We start from the raw sequence: 21,865 nt of genomic DNA, 5'->3' as shown, positions 1-21,865 counted from the left end.
ACAGTATGTATTTTTTGTCTGTCTTCTTTCACTCAGTGTAATCACATTGAGATTCATCCAAGTTGGAGCACATATTAATAGCTCATTCCTTTTTGTTGCTGACTAGTATTCCATAGCACAGATGTAGTATGGTTAATTTATCTATGGATAGAAATTTGGATTCTTTCCAGTCTCTCTCATACAAATAAAAGCTGCTTTGATTTGTTTATCAACGTATATTTCCTTTCCTCTTGGTTAAATGTCTAGAAACAAATGGCTGGATGATATGGTAGGTGTATGTTTAAGTTTTAAAGAGTCTGTCAGTTGTCTTCTAAAGTGTCTGTATTCTTATTTTTTTTAAAGTATTATTTATTTTGAGAGGGAATGCATTCATGTGCATGCACAGGGGTTTTCTTATTTTAAGTGTTTATGTATTTACGTATCATTTTCCATTCCCAACGGCAATGTAGGAGAGGTCCAGTTCTTCCACATCCTCACCTACAGTCAGTAGGGTTAATTTTTTAATTTTAGCCATTCTAATGGGGGTGTAGTGGTTTCTCACTATGGTTTTAATTTGTATTTCCCTAATGGATAATGATGTTGAGCCTCTTTTCACATACTTGTTATTGGTCTATCTTCTTTGGTGAAGTGTCCGTTCCAATCTTTTGCCCAAAGTTTCTATTGAGTTGTTCATTTTCTTATAATATAGTTTCAAGAGTTCTTCATATATTCCGCGTACAATTTATTCATCAGATATATGATTTACAAATATTTTTACCCAGGCTGTGGCCTGCCTTTTTGTTTTTTTGGAAGAGCAGCAGTTTTTAATTTTGATGAAATCCAGCTCATCAATTTGTTATTTGGGGGCTGTATTTTAGTGCTGTATCTATGAAATTTTTGTCTGCCCCAATGTCAGAAGTTTTTCTCACAGAAGTTGTATTATTTTAACTTTCACATTTAGATCTATGACCCGTTTTGTATTAATTTGTGTATATTTTGGGGCGCCTGGGTGGCGCAGTCGGTTAAGCGTCCGACTTCAGCCAGGTCACGATCTCGCAGTCCGGGAGTTCGAGCCCTGCGTCAGGCTCTGGGCTGATGGCTCAGAGCCTGGAGCCAGTTTCCGATTCTGTGTCTCCCTCTCTCTCTGCCCCTCCCCTGTTCGTGGTCTCTCTCTGTCCCAAAAATAAATAAACGTTGAAAAAAAATTGTTTATAATTTGTGTATATTTTGTACAGATATGAATCAAAGTCCTTTTTTTTTTTCATATGGATATCCAATTGTTCGGGCACCATTTGTTGTAGAGACTAACCTTTCTCCACTGCACTGCCTTTGCACTTTTGCAAAAGTCTGTTGCCCAGATTTTTGTAGGTCTACTTCTGAACTCTCTCTTTTCTTCCATTTCACTATTTGTCTATCTTTACACCAATACCACCTACACTGACTAGTGTAGCTTTATAGAATTTTTTTTTTCAACGTTTATTTATTTTTGGGACAGAGAGAGACAGAGCATGAACGGGGGAGGGGCAGAGAGAGAGGGAGACACAGAATCGGAAACAGGCTCCAGGCTCTGAGCCATCAGCCCAGAGCCTGATGCGGGGCTCGAACTCACGGACCGCAAGATCGTGACCTGGCTGAAGTCGGACGCTTAACCAACTGCACCACCCAGGCACCCCTTGTGTAGCTTTATAAAAAGTCTTGCAATCAGGTCACATTATTCCTTCAACCTTCCTCTTTTTTGCAGAATTTTTAGACTATTCTAAATCCCTTGCATTTTAGAATCAGCTTGTCAATTTCTACAAAAAAACATAGCCTTCTGGTATTTTGATTGACAGTGAGTTGAATCTATAGATCAACTTAAAAAAAATGAAAATCTTAATGATACTGATTCTTCTGACTCAGAAACATGCTATATCTCTTCATTTATTTAGGTCTTATATAATTCTTGTCAACAATGTTTTGTATTTTTCAGTGTGAATAAATTTTTACATCTTGTGTCAGATATATCTCTAAGTATTTCATATGTTTGATATGCTGTACATGGTATTGTTTTAAAAATTTTAATTTCCAATTGTTCATTGCTAATATGTAGAAATACAGTTGATTCTGTGTATTTATCTTATATCCATGACCTTGCTAAACTCATTTATTAGTTCTAGTATCTTTGTAGATTCCTCACATTGACCACATAATCATATTGTCTGAATAAACAGAGCCAACTTTATGAGCAATATTGATGTAATTTTCTTGTAATCTCTATGTTAGGTTTTGGTATCAGGGTAATAGTTGCCTCATCAAATGATCTTTCAGTACATTTAGAGATACTGTTGCATTGTCTTCTCAATTGCATTGTTTCCAGAAAAAAAAATCTATCAAAAAAATCTGCTGTCATTCTTATGTTTGTTTCTCTGTATGTGTGTATTTCCCATCTGACTACTTTTAAGATTTCCCTTTCTCTCTTTTTTATTATCCAACTTAAAATATTTTTTGTTACTATCAAACTTTGAGAGAGAGAGAGAGAGAGAGAGCATGTGAGTGAGCAGGGGAGGGGCAGAGGGAGAAGGAAAGAGAGAGTCTTAAGCAGGCTCCATGCCCAGCACACAGCTCAATGCAGGGCTTGATCTCAAGAACCAGAAGATCATGACTTGGGCTCAAATCAAGAGTCAGATGCTTAACCCACTGAGCCACCCAGGCGCCCCTATCAAACATTTTAAATTGAAGAATAATTGACATACGACATTATATTAGTTTCAGCTAAACAACAGTGATTTGATATTTATATACATTATGAAACGGTCACCACCTGTCCCCATAAAAAGTTGTTATAATATTGTTGGCTATATTCCCGATGCTGTACATTACAGCCTCATGTCTTATTTATTTTGTGACTGGAAGGTTGTACCTCTTAATCCTCCACCTAACATTTTTCTTTTTAACACCGTTTTGAAGCAATTTAATTATGATGTGCCCTGACATTGTCTTATTTAGGTTTCTTGCATTTGGAGTTCACTGAGCTTATTGGATTTGTGGATTTATAATTCTACCAAATTTGGAAACTTTTCAGCCATTATTTCTTCAAACATTTTTCTACACTTCTATCTTTGTCCTCTTTCAAGGACTCCAATTACACAAGTATTAGCCCAGTTGAAATGGTCTCACACTTCACAGATACTCTGTTTGTTATCAAAATGTTCCCTTTTTTTATTTCAATTTGGATAGCTTCTATTTGTATGTCTTTGAGTCACTAATCTTTCCATCTGGATTCTCTACTTTGCCATTAGAAAGTGGAGGAGGGACAGTAAAGTATCCTCCAGACTGAGAAAGCACTTTGAGACCAAAAAATGATGCAAGCCGCTGGATATCATTTATACAGAGCTATACTCAGGTTAACTTACTGACAGGGGGGATCTGGCGGACAATAATTCTGGTGTCATGGAAGTTCTTCTCCACAAAGTCCAGACCTTGACCCACAGATTTCATGGAGCAAAGGGTAGTTATCTAAAGTAGTGCCATCTGTACCCCAGAGGGAGGATCGGAACGAAGCTTCTGGCATTCTGGTCAGGGCATACATTAACCTCTGAGGGGCCTAGAACATGGAGTCCCTGAGGGAAATTAGGGCACAGACATGAACAAGATGAAGGGCTAAGAATAGTGAGTATTGTCAGCTCTCCTACACCCATGGGTACAATTAATTATACTTAACATCTCACATATTGTAGTTTTCATCTCTAGATGTTTGATTTGGATCTTTTTTTTAAATAACTTCCATGCATCTACTTCAATTTTTTGAACATATGGAATAGTGTTATAGCTATTTTAATGTCCTTGTCTTCTAATTCTGACATTGATGCCACTTCTGAGTTCGTCTAATGGATTGGTTTTCTCCTTATCATGAGTCCCATTTTTCTGCTTTTCATCCCTGATAATTTATTTTTTATTTTTATTTTTTGGATTCCAGACATTGTGGATTTTATCTTCTTGGGTGCAAGATATTTTTGTATTTCTATAAATATTGTTCTGGAATGCAAAGAAGTTACTTAAAAATAAATTGATCCTTTCAGGTCTTGCTTTTAAGATGTGTTAGGTGGGTCTGGAGGAATGCTCAGTCTAGGGTTAATAATTGTTCCTCAGTACTCAGCCAAAGTCATTTGCACTTTACCAATGGCCTGAGAATCATGAGGTTTTCTGTCTGGCTATGGGAACGGAGGCTATTCCTGGACCTGTTTGAGAATGGAGCACTGTTACTTCTCATTCCCTAAAAGAGTAGTTTTTCCCCAGCTTCAACTAATTATCTCGCTTGCACGCCCTAAGCAGTAAGTACTTAGCTGACTACTTGAGGGGGCTCCTCTTCAGATCATCGGAGGTTTTCTCTCCGAGCTCTCCTCTCCTGGACTCTGTCCTGTGAACTCTGGCCACCTTGCTGTCACCTCGGCTTCACCTCCTCAACTCACAGAATCTGCTGGTGTCTACCCCCTCACTGCACTGTGGTCTGCAAACACTCTCGAGGCAATGCTAGGCTCACCTTTGTTTCCTGTCTCTCAGAGATCGTAAGTCTTTGTTGCCCGAGGTCTAGTTGCTTCCCACCTTGATCCACATGTTTTGTGTGTCTCGGTGACTGTGAATCCAGTCCTTGTGGCTCCATTTTGGTCAGTCTTGAAATTTTTCGAATCTCTGAATTTTAAGCCTAAATGGGGGCTTACATTGGTCTTGGCCTTTCAAGTGCTATTGTCCTAACCTCACCATGTGACATGATATTTGAACTTTTTGTTTCTATTTCGTAGTACAGTTCAGGTTACTGTTAGGGCATTTATTATGGATGTTGTCGTTCAAAACAGAGTTAGGCAACAGTCATGTTAATCAGTAAAATAATTATTTCAGATACTAGCAAAATGTCAACACTGTTATTAAACAGTCATCCTTTTAGTATTTCTTGAGCCTCTACTATAAGCTAGGCATTCTGCCAACCTGAAGTTACAGTAATGAATGAACATCACCCCTGCCTACAAGGAGCCGATGTTTTAATTAGGCAGCAGCTGGATACACCAGCAGAGCTATCAGCAAGTGCAAGGGCCCCGTGCTGAGAGAGCACAGCACCCTTGGAAAAGAGCGACTGGTCCTTCATAGTTCACAGTTTAGGAGAGAACGATACTCTTGCGAAACAACATCCCCAAATAGTGTGAGCCCCATGGAGATAGGATTTGATGGTGATGATAACAACAGCTAATACGTCTTGTACCATTATACAATGTCAGTCACTGCTTTACCTGTTTTCTTATCAAATCGGAAAAACAGGGGCGCCTGGGTAGCTTAGTCGGTTAAGCGTCGACTTCGGCCCTGGTCATGATTTCAAGGTTTGTGGGTTCGAGCCCCATGTCGGGCTCTGTGCTGACAGCTTAGAGCCTGGAGCCTGCTTTGGATTCTGTGTGTCTCTCTCTGACCCTCCCCTGCTCATGATCTGCCTCTCTGTCTTTTAAAAATAATAAACATTAAAAAAATTTAAAAAAAGAAAAAGAAAAACAACTCCATGAGGGGTAAGCATTGTTATTATCCCCTTTTTATAGATAAGGAAACTGAGACAGAGCAGTTAACAAGCCCAAGGCCATACTCATTGCTCTTGTTGAAGGGAGAACTCATTTAAACCCATACTTTGACCCCACATTCAGTGACCATATCTCTTTTTATGGTAGCTAGTAGCATATTCACCAGCACTAGACCATTCCTTTTGAAGACTTGGCCGCATACTATGTAGGGCGCAAACCAAATAATCTATACCTGAAAAGTTAGTCCACAATCTTTTTCTTCCTAGAACATTTTCTGGCAAAGGATAAATTCTCATAGATGTTTCTGTTTTTATTCCAGTTTCCTTTTCTCTGTGTTAAAGCAAAGGTCACCCTTTACTTTCACTGAGTGGTTAGTCCTCCGATTTTTCTCTAGCTATCTTATTAGAATAATCACCGGCTTCTGCTCCCCCTCAGAATTTTCCCTTCAGTACCTTGGCTCTGCTCTAGAAAATGACAAGTTTTAGAGAATGGGGACTTTGCAAACCTCCGGGATTTTATTAAGTGTTTGAATTTCACTTGGAGAGTGCAATTTGTTTCAAAAGACTTGTAATTTCATTATTCATGCGACAATTTTTCAATAAGTGCCTACTATGTGCCAGGTGCCAATAGGGAAGTGCACAAAATAAAAATAAATGATTTCCATATCGGGCTTACATTCTTGTGTTTGTGTGTGTGTGTGTGTGTGTGTGTGAGAGAGAGAGAGAGAGAGAGGGAGAGAGAGAGAGAGAGAGGAGGGCATGTAGACTATAAGTAATTAAAGTATAGTAGGCAAGATGAAAAGTATGAAAAACAAAGAACAAAACATAATTCAGTATGTATAGCATCTGCATAAAAGCCCATAGTTCTTTCATGGCAACAAACAGGCATAAATGAATTAGGACTTTTGATCCCAGATCTAGCTTAGGTCATCCAAACAAGAAAATGGAGAAACTTGCTTTTGGTAATGTTTTGGTAATGTTGGTTTTCCTTAACATTTATCTCTATATCCCTATTTACCTTGACATGTTTTGGTGTAAACATTTTATAGACTGTTTTTGCTAAGTTTCCACAATCAGCCTGAAACTCAGTATTTGCTTTACAAATATGTAATTGAAGAAAAATTGCCCACAGATCACTTTATCTCCAGGATACTCTTGCCTGGATCCGACGGGTCACCTGAATAGTAATTTTCAAGTAGCAATTCAGTGGAGGGTGGCCAGATATTTACTGTGAGGATGTTTCCTTCTTGAAGATTAAGGTCAAGACTAATGAAAGGGTTATCAACATGAATGTGTTTAACCACCTGCTTCATCTACTTGAAGACTAAGACTTCTTGGTTAAAGGAATCAGCAATTGAGGTAGCCATCTAAACAAATGTGGTACAAATTCCACTGATACCTGTACTATTTCAGAAAATGACATAAAAAACAAAGTCTTCACTACTGCACAGAGGAAACACTGAAGTGAAGTTGGTGGTTGATGGAATTGGTCTTTGGTACTCACCCCCCCTCTCTCTCCCTCCATGCCCCAGACCTGCTGTCTGCACCCATGGCATGAGTGGGCATCTGTGGTGTGACTGCGGGGGGGGGGGGCGGAGGAGGATGTGTAACTTTGTCCCTTGCCCATCTGTGACTGATGCCCAACATGCCCATTTACTGAGTCTCTGCTACATAGGTACTAAGAATTCAAGTCATAACAAGAATACTAAGAGCTAATACTCACATGGTACACGATAGGTACCAGTTTAAGTAATTTACAAATGTTGACCCTTTTAATTATCATTACACCTATGAAGTACTATAATTTATTTTAAAAAATTATTTTTATTTTTATTTTTATTTTGAGAGAAAGATAGAGAGCAAGCGGGGGGAGGGGCAGAGAGAGAGGGAGACAGAATCCCAACCAGCCTCTGTGCTGCCAGCACAGGGCCCGATGCGGGCCCAGAGTCAGATGCTTAACTGACTGAGCCACACAGGTGCCCCGAGGTAGGTACTGTTATTGTCTCCATTTTATAGAAGTGGAAACTGAGGCACAGTTAGCTGCTAAGTGGATTACTCAGGCAGTCTGGCTGCAAAGTCCTGCCTGGACTAGGCTATATTAACCTTTCAGTTTGAAAGGTAGTAAGACACCAACTCTGCCCTTGAGGGGTACTGGTACAGTAGGCATAACATATGCAATCATTCATTTGTTCCTTCCTTTATTCGATGTTTATTAAGTACCTGCTCTACATTGACAACTATATTATCTTGGGGCTTGGTGTATCCCTTGTCCCTGTGGAACTCACAAGCACACCATCTATTATAAAATGCAGCACATGCAAGATGGAGAAATTATGGAGTGTTATGGGAGACCCGACTGGGAAGCCATTGACAGTCACTTGGAGTAGGGAGAGCTTTGCTAAAGAAGGTGATATTTGAGCTCCATTTCTAAGGATAGATTTTACATCTCCCATTTAAAAATGTAACTCCATGGGGCCCCCGGGTGGCTCAGTCGGTTGAGCCTCCGACTTCGGCTCAGGTCATGATCTCATGGTTCGTGGGTTCGAGCCCCATGTTGGGCTCTGTGCTGACAGCTTAGAGCCTGGAGCCTGCTTCGAATTCTGTATCTCCCTCTCTCTCTGCCCCTCCCCTCCCCTTGTGCTCTGTCCCCCCCCCCCCAAAAATAAAATAAACATTAAAAAAATAGAGAAAAAATAAAAATATAACTCCTGGGAGACTTAATGTTTTAAGCTGGATCTGTCATTTTACAACTGTTTGGATGAATTCTTTGCTGGTGAGCAGAGGGTAGAGAGAGCAAGTGAGCACTGGATGAGAAAGGAATATTAATGGCTTTGGCACCTGGGGGCAGGGAGAAGGGTCCCACTGGATGGAGGAGGAGAGGGAGAAACTTCTGAGACTTCTGCTTCTCAATTTCTCATTTCTAACCCCTTCTCCAGCCTGTCCTCCACGGGCCCGATGCTGGACACAGGCTCACCTGCCCTGAGAATGGCTGGAGCTCCAGAGTCACTACATTCCTTGCTCTTTATTCTTTTTATTTTTGTAATGTTCATTTCTTTTTTAGAGAGAGAGTGTGCACAAGCCGGGGAGGGGCAGACAGAGGCGGACATAGGCTCCAAAGCAGGCTCTGCTGCTAACAGCAGAGAGCCCGATAGGGGCTCGAACTCAGGAACCGTGAGACCACGACCTGAGCTGAATTCAGATGCTCAACCAACTGAGCCACCCAGGTGCCCCTCCTTGCTCTTTATTCTTAGTCAAAATCCCAGTTCCTGATGGAGAAACCCACTCTTTTAAATCTGTATGTGTTTGTTTAAAAGTAGTTTGTTCTCTGATTTCAAAGAGATGATCATATCCACAGATCTTTTAGGGGCGCCTGCGTGGCTCAGTCGGTTGAGTGTCTGACTTCAGCTCAGGCCATGATCTCACGCTCCGTGAGTTTGAGCCCCACGTCACGCTCTGTGCTGACAGCTCAGAACCTGGAGCCTGTTTCGGATTCTGTGTCTCCCTCTTTCTCTCTCCTCCCCCACTCATGCTCTGTCTCCCTCTTCTCAAAAATAAATAAACATTAAAAAAAAAAAAAGAAATCAGAGGTCTTTTTTTTCCCCCCAGAGTTCTGACCGCAAAAAGACAGAAGTTACTCAAGAAACCATTTGTCTTTAATTCCAAGCTGCCCATGGGTTGGGGACTTAGGCTGCCAGGAATATTGTTAGCCTCTGATGAGAGGGACACCGGCATAGGGAGTCATCTGCCTACATAATGCGTGTGATCTCTCTCTTAGAAGAAAGCATGGGAAAGATGATTTTCTCTCCGGTACAAAGAGAGTCTATGGGCTCTATGGGCTATTTTACGGAGCTTATATTTTGTATATATTCTAGAGGGGCTACAAACGGACCTTTATAGCATAGGAGTATTTGACATAAAGTTAGGTAGTTACTAAGTAGAAGGAAAAAAAGCATCTTAATATATATTATAATAAATAATGCCCTTATAAATAAAGGGTAAGGGACAGATAGACAGGGTGCAGTTTTAGGTGGTGTAGACAGGAGAGTACTTTCTGAGGTAGACCACTAAAGCAGAGCCCTGCATGAGGTAAGAGAGCAAAGCCATTGCCAAGATGTGAGAGGAGAGGGCTGGGTCAGGCCACCCTGGAAGTGGACCCACACTTGGTGTGGCTGCACCAACCGCGGGGAACAGGATCAGAGTAAGGCCGGCTTGCGCAGCTTTGCCCGGAGAGAGAAACTGCCTTCGCTAAGACAGGTACCGTCTCAGCTGGTTGCAACTAATTCTTCATCCGTCCATCACTGCTCTGGGGTTGGCAGGCAGACATCAGGGCCCGGAGACCAGATCCTGGGATGTAAGACAGGCTGATTTGGATCAGGAGAAAAGGTTGCAAGTGGGACCCAACGTGACTGCAATAAGGTTGTCACGGTTATGAACCCGGGGAGGGCTCCAACACACAGTGGAGAGACGGAAAAGCAATGAAGAGAACCTGCAAGTATTTCAAAGTTTTTCCAGATTCAGGAGCAGAGTCTCCCCCCTCCACTTCTCCCTCCCTGTCTTTCCCTTAGGGACACAAAATTATGTAAGTCCTAACCCTACTCATGGCGCTGTCTCATCACTCGTCTGTGCAGGGTCTTGGTGCAGAGCATTATAAAGGCTCAGGATTTCCCTGCTTCTTGCCTCGCCCTTGAATAATTGATTCAGCTTGAGGCCTTCAGTTACCTGAAGCTGATAGGCAGGTGTGCAAGCTAGCTGCCTGGAGCGCGCCTGGTGACCATGGATGGGTGGTGCCAGGAGGGGGCTATTTCTATGCGTACTTCCTTATTATCCAATTCCATGCAGGGCCTAAGTCTCCCTTGGGCATCTTTGTTTTAGAGCCCATGCTTTCCACAGATTCACTGTATGGAGTCGTGAGGGGAAGTGTTGGGTGCTGCCGTGAGGCGGCCTTGGCCATGTTGAGGGCTCCCCCGCGGAGTCTTTTTCCATCACTAATGCCTGCCGTGCAGCTGTCTGCCAGAGCGAGCCCTGCAGACAGCTGCCCACCCACTGCCTGCCCGGGGAATCAACTGCAAAAGTCCCAGGTCACAGAAGCATTAGAGCTGAGCCCTGCTAGCTGCTGCCTGGGCTGCTATTTATAGAAATCCCTCTGGTACAGCAGATATATGCACCCAAGAGGATTTCTGAGCTGGAAGTAGGTTTCCTGTCACTTACGGCTTCTGATAGCCCTTGTTATGAATCCTTCTGAAGACTGTAACCTGCACGTTTTCAGACCTGAGCAGGGCAACGAGTAGTTATTAGAAAAGACACAGAAAGGGGCCAGAGGCTCAGTCCTCCAGCCAAGCTCTTGCGAGCTCTCCACCACCAGGTCCACCACAATCTCTCAGAATTCATGCTGCCTTGCGAATTGTTGGACAACTCCCTCATAGGGGTTAGAAGACCTTTAAAGATGCACTTACACAGCCTTGAGGATTTGAAAGTGGAAGGAAGGTGAATAATTGGACAATTTTGTATGGCATAGACTTTACTTAGTAGTAGCAGCAAAGCTCCCTGTGGGGAAATTTTGGTGATAGTATTTTTTATTTTTATTAAAAAGAATTTTTTCTAACGTTCATTTATTTTTCAGACAGAGAGAGACAGAGCATGAATGGGGGAGGGACAGAGAGAGAGGGAGACACAGAATCGGAAGCAGGCTCCAGGCTCTGAGCCATCAGCCCAGAGCCCGACGTGGGGCTTGAACTCAGGGACCGCGAGATCGTGACCTGAGCTGAAGTCGGATGCTTAACCGACTGAGCCACCCAGGCGCCCCTACGATAGCATTTTTTTTTATTATTTTTTTTAACATTTATTTATTTTTGAGACAGAGAGAGACAGAGCATGAACGGGGGAGGGGCAGAGAGAGAGGGAGACACAGAATCGGAAGCAGGCTCCAGGCTCTGGGCCATCAGCCCAGAGCCTGACGCGGGGCTCGAACTCACGGACCGCAAGATCGTGACCTGAGCTGAAGTCGGACGCTTAACCGACTGAGCCACCCAGGCGTCCCTACGATAGCATTTTTTATAATGCAGATGACAATACCGGTGGTGACATAGGTAATGTTATTTCTTTACCAGTGTCAGTTTAGTAAAGATAGTGATACTAACACTAATTACTATTAGTAATTCTAATAAATGTAGTAATAGTAGGTAATAATGATAATACAGGTAATATTATTTCCTTAGAGGTATCAATTCCATCATCAGGCTAATACATTTTCTAAAGATCTTAGCTCATTAAAATAGCTGGGCACCATCTTATTGTAATAAGGTTTAAGGCATTAAATTCCTTCCAAATAACATAAATCATAGTGGCAACATTTCAAAATAATCAATAAAATACATAATTAAGAAATGATCACACAATCCTAAATTACCAGAAGCCAAGAGCATGTTAATTATTCATTTGATAAAAGTATAGGCTTATTACAACCTACAAATTTGCCTAGAAGTCTGGGGTTTCAAGAATCTTAGTTGCCCTTTGAATCAATTCCAGAATCATTGAAGACTAGGTATATGGGTACAGTGGGGTGGGGAATAGGAGAAATACGCAGGTCAGTAAAAAGTATACCGCTTGTCTGAGTTTGGGTGTCCCATAAGTAATGCCTGAGACAAGGGCTGGGCTACTTGGAATTACTACCCTGGGAAGTAGGACTTAGGGAGCAGAGAAAGGGAAGAAGGAAAACCCAGTATAAGTGCATATTACTAAGGGGATGGAGTATATTTGTTATCAATTGTAGTTTGTGGTTATAAGTTAGGGCAAACGAAGTGGCATACCACACCATGGCTTAGCTGCACAGTTTAAATGCATTATCTTACCGTTCTGTAGAGAGCTTACGTCCAACTCAGGTCTCAGTGGGCTAAAATCAAGGTCTTGGCGAGGCTGCGTTCCTTCCTGGTGGCTACAGCGGACGACTCTTTTCCCTTCCTTTTCATTTCTAGAGGCTGCTGACATTCCTTGGTTTGTGTCCCTTTCCCCCATCTTCAAAGCTGGCAGCATCACATCTCCCTGACCCTTTTTCTGTCATCAAGGCTTTTCTGAGCATAGCTGGGAAAAATTCTCTGCTTTTAGGGACCCATGTGATGAGACTGGGTCCATCAGGATATTCGCCTCAACTCAAGGTCCTTCGCTTAATCCCATCTGCAAAGTCTCTTTTGCCAGGAAAGGCAACATTCACAGGTTCTGGAGTTAGAGCATGGACATCTTCGGGGACGTTGTGCTGCCTCCAAGAGGGGGCAACGGGCACTAGACAGTGGGGGGAGGGCTCTCTTCCACTGGTACTCTGAGGAGCATACAGAATGCCAGAACCGTCCACCTGAAGGAAAGAGGTTGGAGAATTTACCCACCAGCTCCCAGGCCCCACTAGCCGAGGCCTCCTCCTGAAGATAACTCACCACACCTCCAGTTGCTCCTGGATGGGGCCGGTGGGCTCTGGTGTGTCGGGGCACAGAGATCCCAGACCCTGTCAACACAAACTGACAAGAGCTGACCGGGCAGGATCTCCCACAGCTGCTCTGAAAACAGAGGTGGCCAAGAGGGTGTCATTTGGGTGGTGGGCAACTGCTACATCCAGGGAATGATGGCACTTGGTGGCCTATGCATCACTTAGGTCTAGAACGTGGATGGATCTCAAACCAAGCCCCATCACGCACTGCGAAGGCTTCACAGGTGTTAACCCCTCCCTAAGCCTCAATTTTTCCCATCGTTAGAGGGAGACCACTAAGGACCACACGGAGCAGTAACAGGTATTAACTGCCCTAACACATGCAGGGCCACTAATGTGTAGTGACCGGTCATACAAATGGCAGCAGGAATTTTTACTGATCTGCCCAAAGAAGCATATATTGGTTTCCAGGCACTGGGTCTGTATCTTTGAACGAGACGGGCAAGGTCCCTGCCCTCATGGAGCTTCTCTTCCAGTGGGAGAGATAGGCAATAAACAAGTATATAAATGTCAAGGCCTTGCGGATCACAGTTGCTGCAGTAAAGGACACGAATAGGGTGACGCCACAGAAAGGGGCTGGGATGTGGCAGAAACTGCCCAGGGTCGCTCCCCCTCCCGCCCCTCCCCCCTCCACCTTTCTGTTCTCACAGAACCTAGCACATTCAGGCAGCACGTGGGGGTTCCTTGACTGTGAGAGCAGAGCCCCTACACCAGTCTCGGGGGTGAATCATGGCTGTTCTGGATCAGGTATGGTCATCCCATTCCCCTTGGCGAGAGACTGGCATAAAAGCAGACACTAGACCCAGTGAGATTCAAGGGGCTGCAGGGGGTAGGGGTAAGTGAAGCCCCTGCCCCTGCCTGGTGAGGTGAAAGCCTTTTGCCTTCTCGCCGTTCTTCCTGCTTCAAACAAAGTGAGTGAGCCATCTGGACCGGCAACAGCTTCTTCAGATCATAGAAACAGCAAAAGCATGGAGATAAAAATCTGACAGAGCAGCTCTGCGGGCTGAGTCCTTGATGATGTTGTGAAGCTGCTGGAGCAAAGCCAGTAACTACTTCTCAAGATGGCTCACGCAGGAAAAGGAAATCTCTTTCTCTCTCTCTCTTTCTTTTTTTTTAATGCTCCAGCTTCTCTGGTTTTCTATTGCTTGCAGCCGGGCACGCTCTTAGCCAACGCAGGTATTCCAGAGGTGGTTTTAATTGGAGGCCTGAAGGGTCAGCGATGGAAAGAGCCAGGGAATGGGGTGCCTGGGTGGCTCAGTCAGTTAAGCGTTCAACTTCAGCTCAGGTCATGATCTCACGGTTTGTGAGTTCGAGTCCCACGTCAGGGTCTGTGCTAACAGCTCAGAGCCCGGAGCCTGCTTCAGATTCTGTGTCTCCTCCTCTCTCTGCCCTTCCCATGCTCATGCTTTGTCTCTCTCTGTCTCTCAATAATAGAGAAACATGGGGGGAGCCAGGGAAGAAGTGAAGTGTGTGATGGAGAGGTGGGTGGCCGGAGGGGCACCGAGATGGGGGGATAGGAGTCTAGTGAGGTGGCCAGAGGGCACCCTCCAGGGCCTTGACTTCACAAAGAGGAGGAGTTTCAGGGACAACATAAAGGTATATGATGTTTCTAAGCACGGGAATGACAACTGGTCACAGGGACTTGTAAATTCCACATCCTTTAACGCAGAAACAGAAAAAAATATGAGACTTATAATTTTGATAGGGCTATAAAAATAGAGTTATTAAAGATTATACTGAAGCCAGAAACTGCAGGCTTCTAATAAGAACTTGTTAGCAAAGAACCCTGTGAAGGCAAGAGACTGAGGACTAGTTGTCTTGGGAAGACAAAGCCCTGAGCTAGAAAGCCTTTTACAACTAATTAATTGTTAAGGAGAAAGGCTAGCAGTATTAATAGGATATTTGACTTGAAATCTTTAGAATAGAGTCCTAACCCATGTTGGGGTAAAGGACCCATGGTGTCAGATGGACTTGTTTTGTACTTGGCATCATGAAAATGTCCTGGCCAGTCCCTAAGAATTATTTTGGAGACAGCAGCACTTTAAAAGTGTAATACTATCTCCTTTAGCATGAAACCATCAATCCTAAAGCAACATATTTAATTGATTGGCATAGAAAATTGCACTCAGCCCACTGTTTATAATTCCGAAGGGAAATGAATTCTTCCTTTTATCTTTTTTTTTTTTTTTTTTTTTTTTTTTGTAAGAAAGTATCAATGCTTCAGCTTTCTCCCTTCAGGACTGATTGAAATAAATGACTTCAACACATTCGTTGTAATAGGTAAGTATCTCTAACGTTCATTTCTTAATAGAGAACTCTCTTGACAAATGTATCTGTCTGACGTGTTACCAAAAATCACTCTGGCCACAATGAGCAGAATAATTTATAAGGAGGCACAACTGATATAGGATGCCCAGGGAGGAGGCTCCGTCAGCAGCGTAGGAGAAGGACTGACAGCCTGATTTGGGGGCACAGTGAGGACCCAAACATGAGGATAGATTTGAGGTAGTAGGAAGTGAAATTGAAATGGCATGCTGAAAACACCAAAGACGAGTCATGGGATTTTGGCTTGAGCACCGAGATAGACAGTGATGCTATTTACTGAAATTGGGACACTGGGGAGATGAAAAGTTCTGGGTGAATAAGGAGTTTAGATTCAGGTGTATTTCAGCTCAAGGTGCCAGTTGGTGTCCAAGCGGAGCTACAAAGAAGCCAGTAGGATGTACATACGTCTGGAGTTTCACACTGAAGAAAATACGTGTGGGGCGCCTGGGTGGCTCAGTTGGTTAAGTGTCCGATCCTTGATTTTGGCTCAGGTCATGATCTCACAGTCGTGAGTCCCGTGTTGGGCTCCACATTGGTGCATGGAGCCTGCTTAAGATTCTCCCTCTCTCTCTCTCTTTCTCTCTCTCTCTCTCTCTCTCTCTCTCTCTGTCCTTCCCCTCTTGTTCTCTCAGGAGAAGGAGAAGGAGAAGAAGAAGAGGAAGGAGAAGAAGACTTAGAAGAAGAAGAAGGAGAAGAAGAAAGTGTGTGCACAGGGAAGGGATCTCAGGTGGGGCTCCAGGGGCAGTCCAATATTTACGAAAGTAACACCACCCCCATTAAGGGAGTAATTTATAACCAGAAAGAATAACGTCAACCAATTTTCCTGGGCAGAAATATACTCTCTCCTTTCTTGGAAGCCTTGCAAATGCGAAATCTGGTTCAGGTGTATCCTACTGTAGACTCTGGTGCTCTATCGTTTCCAAAAGACCCTCCATTAATTACTCAGGTACACATAATGGAAGCTCATGCTGGCAGTGACTACCCAGGGTCAACTGCGGACAGCAAAGCCCTATTAACTGTGTGACTCAGATTGTTGAAAGCTTGCTCTATCTTGGGTGACTCAAAGTCCTTTGAAAAGCATGCCTTTGAAAGCAGATGTGGCGTTTGGGTGATGTTTTAGTGCTCGGATGTTGGAGTGCTATGCGGATTTTTCTATTCGTGTGCAGAAGTCACTTCAAGAGAGGAGGAGCCTACAGGAGGGAGGCTGTGTTGAAGCGGTCAGCTCACTAGGGTGCTAGCTGCTTTTCATAAACCTGGGACTGGGCTGAAATCAGCTCCAGGAAGTGGACAGTCCTGTGTCTGTCAGCCCAGAACATTGAGGGGGGAGGGGACACGCTGAAGAAAGTTATTTTGGTGATTAATTAGCATTTTCAACCCAAGTCTTTGGCTTAATGATCTGTTACAAGTATGCTAATTTGACCAGCTGTCCTTAGGTAGCTAAGTTTACCCCTAAGTTAAACATTAAGAGCTAAGTTAAGCTTCCATCTAGAATGGAAGAACATGTTCTGGAGGAAGTAAGAATGCTCACTCACCAGAGGGGAAGTAGGACTTTGTTTTAGTCCTCAGTTCACAGCCTTTTCTAACTCACTTTGGATGGATGCGTAAATCAAGTCCGCGCAGATAGTGACACTTCCCTTCCCCATCACCGCAATGCCATTGAAACACAGTGGGAAATGGAAAATCCCTAGGGGGTTGAAGATTAGTAGGTTAGACTAGTGGTTACTCATGCTTTTGGAATATTCTCTTAAAGACCTTCTTTTGTTTTTGAACACACCAATGCTACCATAAATAAGACGTGATGTTTCCCTCTCGTGTGTCTGCTTTCATGACTCAGGGGTGACCCTGGGTGTGTGTATTAACATATAGGCCTTGGGGCACCTGGCTCAGTAGGTTGAGTGCCCAACTCTTGATTTCGGCTCAGGTCACGATCTCATGGTTCGTGAGTTGGAGCCCTGCGTAGGGCTCCATGCTGACGGTGCAGAGCCTGCTTGGGATTCTCACTCTCTCCCTCTCTCCCTCTCTCTCTCTCTCTCTTCCCTTCCCCTGTGCTTTCTCTTTCTCTCAAAATAAATAAACTTAAAAAAATAAAATGTAGGTCCTATTATTTTTTAGGTATGGTGAGATCAGCAGATGAGGAGACAATTGTCATTGAAAACATAGCTTGTTATTCTCATGGATCCCAATAGAAGGGGACACACCACACCATGGGAGGTGGAGACATCAGGGTCAGTTGGGAGGCAGCAGGAGAGGGGACAGATGGGGGCAAGAGCCTTCACTGTGCTTTCTGTGGAAGAAACAGGTGTGGCAGGGTAAGCAGAGTTGGGAGTGTCTGGGTTGAATAATTTCAATGGACTCAGTGGCTAGAGCCTCTCCCGAGCTCTCCAGAACCGGCCCTGGGTGATTGGGACAGGGGGATAATGGCCCTGAGGGTGAGAGCCACAGAAAAGGTGGTGGGATGTGGGGTCTAGATTGGGGAGTTAGCATCTGAAGGGCACATGCTCGCAGGTGATTCCTTCCCTGTCTCGAGCTGACCCTGGGAGATCCAGTCCCCGCAGGAACAGCAAGTCTTCTCGCCCCCAGGTCAGAGCATCCCAAGCACACGGTTAACACAGTGTGAGTCACAGTTCCTCGAGGACTGCACATGTAACCTTGGTACTTACTCACTCAGTTTCCTCCTCTGCTAAACAGAGTACTAATACCTGACTCTTAAGGATAATTGTTGAGATTAAATGAGATTGTTTAGTCAAGAGGTTAGCACAGTGCCTGGCACCTGCCTGGTGCCCAATAAATGGTACACGCGTTTTTGTTTTTGTTTTGTTTTGTTTTTAATTAGTGGCCAAATCATAAGCCCTGGTTACAGCAGTCTGAATTGTTTTAGTTAGAGGAGATTTTGGATTGTTTCATAGGTACTGAGCGTGGCAGGGCAGCTATGCTCTAGAAACATCTCATTTTCTTAGCTAGAAAGCAGTTCTCATCAGGACCCAGGGCTTTCTTTTCTGTTTTCAATTATTTTAAATGCTCAAGAGTTGCTTTGCATACAGGTGATGGGGTCTCTTCGATAAATTCATAGGTTGACCCGAATCCACTCACCTGGGGGAAACTTTGGACCCAGGAGAGTGATTCCCTTAGTGTTTGCCAAATAGTTGAATAACCAAGCCTTTTCTGAAAGTCTTCTATTGATTGGTTAATGGATCAATTTCTCATTAACCTTTAGTAATAAAATACATGATGCTATTGAGAGCGAGGTTTGGGATCCTTTACATTTTATTTCATCTCCCACACGTGCCACTTCTTTCTTTCCTTCCTTCAATGAATATTTATTATGCCCGAGGCACAGGGAGGAAGCAATTTACATAAAAGAATTTAATGGGAGGAAGCAGGACAAAGGAAGCTCGAGTGCATCACATTTTCTTGCTGTGTCACCAGTGTTTGCTTTTATTTTAGATTTCTCTCCATTTTTGTGAGTGTGTAAATGAAATTAGTAAATGAGGCAAATGAAGTCTGAGGGCAGGGAATGGCTGCCTCTGCTTTAAATTTCCCTTTCCTTTGACGTGAGGGCTTTACTCAGCTTGTAATTACTCTGCTGTGTCTTCAGACCAAATGATGTTAGCTCTTGGATTTGCGCAACAACTGGCAACACAAAATAACGTGGATAATAGGACTTGAAATAGCCACTCATCAGCCAACCCCCTCGGCTTTCATCTTTCCCTGCAGCCCCAGCTCGTCCTGGTCAAAGATCAGAAGCAGGTTAGGACCACACGTTCTCTAGAAAAGGCCACGATCTTTCCAAACCTAGTCCCTGCTGCTTCTCTTCATATATCCCGCAGCTTGGTCTTTGCAGTTTTTGTCCTGGGCTGGGACCCAGTGCCAGCACGGAGTAGGGGGAAATGCCTGTGCTCTGAATCCGAGCACCTGGCTTTGAACTTGGGCAAATTGCTGAAGCTTGCTGAGCCTGAGCTTGCTGGTCTGTAAGATGGGGCCAATGGCACCCACAGTCAGATGTGTTTCTGAAAGAGATCACACTGCTGCCCCTGACTTTTGCAGAACATCTTCTGGGGCTGCGGTGGCTTCCCTTGGTGTATAGAGCACAAAGGATTTACCGGGCAAATGCACCCTCTTCTGTACCAGGCAGAGCTTTGACTCAAAGCTGCTAACGTAGGCTGGGTACCGTGTGAAACCTTTTTTTTTTTTTTTTACTTGTTTAACGTTTATTTATTTTGAGAGAGACAGAAAGACAGAGACAGAACATGTGCGGGGGAGGGGCAGAGAGAGGGAGACACAGAATCTGAACAGGCTCCAGGCTCTGAGCTGTCAGCACAGGCCCCAGTGGAGCTGGAACTCATGAACTGCGAGATCATGACCTGAGCAGAAGTTGGACACTCAACCAACTGAACCACCCAGACGTGCCCCCACATGCGTCTCAAGGAATCTTTTATCCTTTTTATCTTAGGGTTGGGGGAGCCAGCTTTTTCTTCTTCTTCTTCTTCTTCTTCTTCTTCTTCTTCTTCTTCTTCCTCTTCTTCCTCTTCCTCCTCTTCCTCCTCTTCCTCCTCCTCTTCTTCTTCTTCTTCTTCTTCTTCTTCTTCTTCTTCTTCTTCCTCTTCTTCTTCTTCTTTTTGCCGGCTTAGAAAACCTGCCCAAGACTACAGCACCAACCTGTATCAGGGCCAGGTCTCCAGCCCATCTGCCAAGCCCAAAACCCACACTCTTCCCTCTACATCTCCGTTTTATACCGAGGGCACGAAAGGGACCCACTTTAGTGGCTGAGAGATTAGTGAGAGCTCAACAACAAAACAAACAGTAGCGACAACAAAACAAACATGCTCCAGCTCACACTGGAGAAAGTGCTCTCGGGCTCTCGGGCTTCTGTGCCCTTCAGTGTAGGTCATCATAGCAGGTGGTTCCCCTGCCTCCCCCATCTGCTGCCTGAACTTGTTGGATCCTCAGTTATTATGATACCCACATAACTCTGCTCTGTGGCTCCTCACAAAAGATTTTGCCACTCTTGTGGCAAAGAGTGACAGGTGGGGACCGACAGGCAGCATCCAGTGTGCAGCTTGCTTGCTGTGTGACTCCTGGGTGAAATCAGGATGGAGCCAGTGGAGGGGCTCCTGGGTGGCTCAGTCGGTTGAGTGTTCGACTTCAGCTCAGCTCCTGATCTCACGGTTCGTGGGTTCGAGCCCCGTGTAGGGCTCTGTGCTGACAGCTCAGTGCTTGGAACTGTTTTGGATTCTGCATCTCCCTCTCTGTCTCTGCCTTTCCCACACTTGTGCTCTGTCTCTCTCTCCCTCAAAAATAAATAAAATGTAAACATTTTTTTTGTAAATAATAATAAAAAAAAAAGGACGGAACTGGTGGAGACATGGCTTAAAGATGCCAGCAGAGCGCCTCCTATTACCACATGCTGGGCGGCAGGCTCAGCCATGAGAAACCTGGCAAGTTGGCTGGCTCAGCCCCCTGCCCCCCGCTGTCCTCATCCCACACCCAGCATCAATTGTGCCAGTTCCCAGGATGGCAGCTCGTACAAGCTCTGTGTCCCGGAGGCAAACGCTGAGCCTTGGCTGTGCGATAGCTTGTAGCAACTGGGCAAATACTTTTCAAAGAATGCCTGCAGCAGGCAGCAAAGCATGGTCAAGTTCAGAGGAAGGCAAGGAGTCCGCTTCCCCTTCCCTGACCCAGAGTCAGGGTCAGCCTGTGAAGAGCCTCAGAGGGGAGAAGAGACGTGAAAGGGGGTGGTAAACGGGACCACGTTAGGGAGCCCCTAGGAGTTGTTATCTGAGAGTTTTCAACCACATCCTGTGCTAGGCAGCCCCCAGTGGACGGGACAGATACATGGTCCAAAGCAGCTGATTTTATTCAGAGAGCTGTGGAGTTCCTGGGCTGCATCCCTGGCCTGAGGCAACGGGACAGTTTAGCGGTCCTCCTCTTCCCACGACCGAAACGTCACTGCCGAGGGCGCGTTCGGCACACTCTACACTGGTGAGACCTGTCACACACTGCCTGTTTCCATTTCCCTGCCACCTTATCTGGAACACCCATTCTTTGTTGCCAGTTGAGAGAGACAGAGAGAGAGAAAGTAACCCTTAGGACCCACTACCAACTACATGGGAGCCAGGAAAATCTGCCTTGTTCCTGGTGCCTTTTCCTACTCTCTTTCCAGGAGGGGCCCTGCGAGTATAATGAGCAGCACCCACATTTCAGTCAAGTACCTCCCATCCCTCATGGGATGCTCTCTTGCTGAGAGAGACTCATAACTGTAATAGTCAGATGTGGTCGTCCAGGTATCGATGTATTGCTGTGCTCTATGTGCCCATCCACCCCTTCCCTTCAACCTAAAACACTATTTAAGGGAGTCATTCAACCTCAAGACTTTGTAGAGATTCAAAGCTTTTGTTGAAAAGGACACTGTAAAATGAAAGCTATATTAAGCTGTAATGAAATGAAAGCCACAGTTAAGGAAGCATGTATAAAACAAAGTTCAAAAGAGTTTCAGTGGCCACCTCATAAAATTCCAGTTGTTGCACGCCAAGCCATTGGAAAGGACTCTCCCC

The sequence above is a fragment of the Prionailurus bengalensis genome, chromosome D3, assembly GCF_016509475.1.
Source record: "Prionailurus bengalensis isolate Pbe53 chromosome D3, Fcat_Pben_1.1_paternal_pri, whole genome shotgun sequence".
In the NCBI taxonomy this organism is placed as follows: Eukaryota; Metazoa; Chordata; class Mammalia; order Carnivora; family Felidae; genus Prionailurus; species Prionailurus bengalensis.
This window is presented reverse-complemented; position numbering follows the sequence as displayed.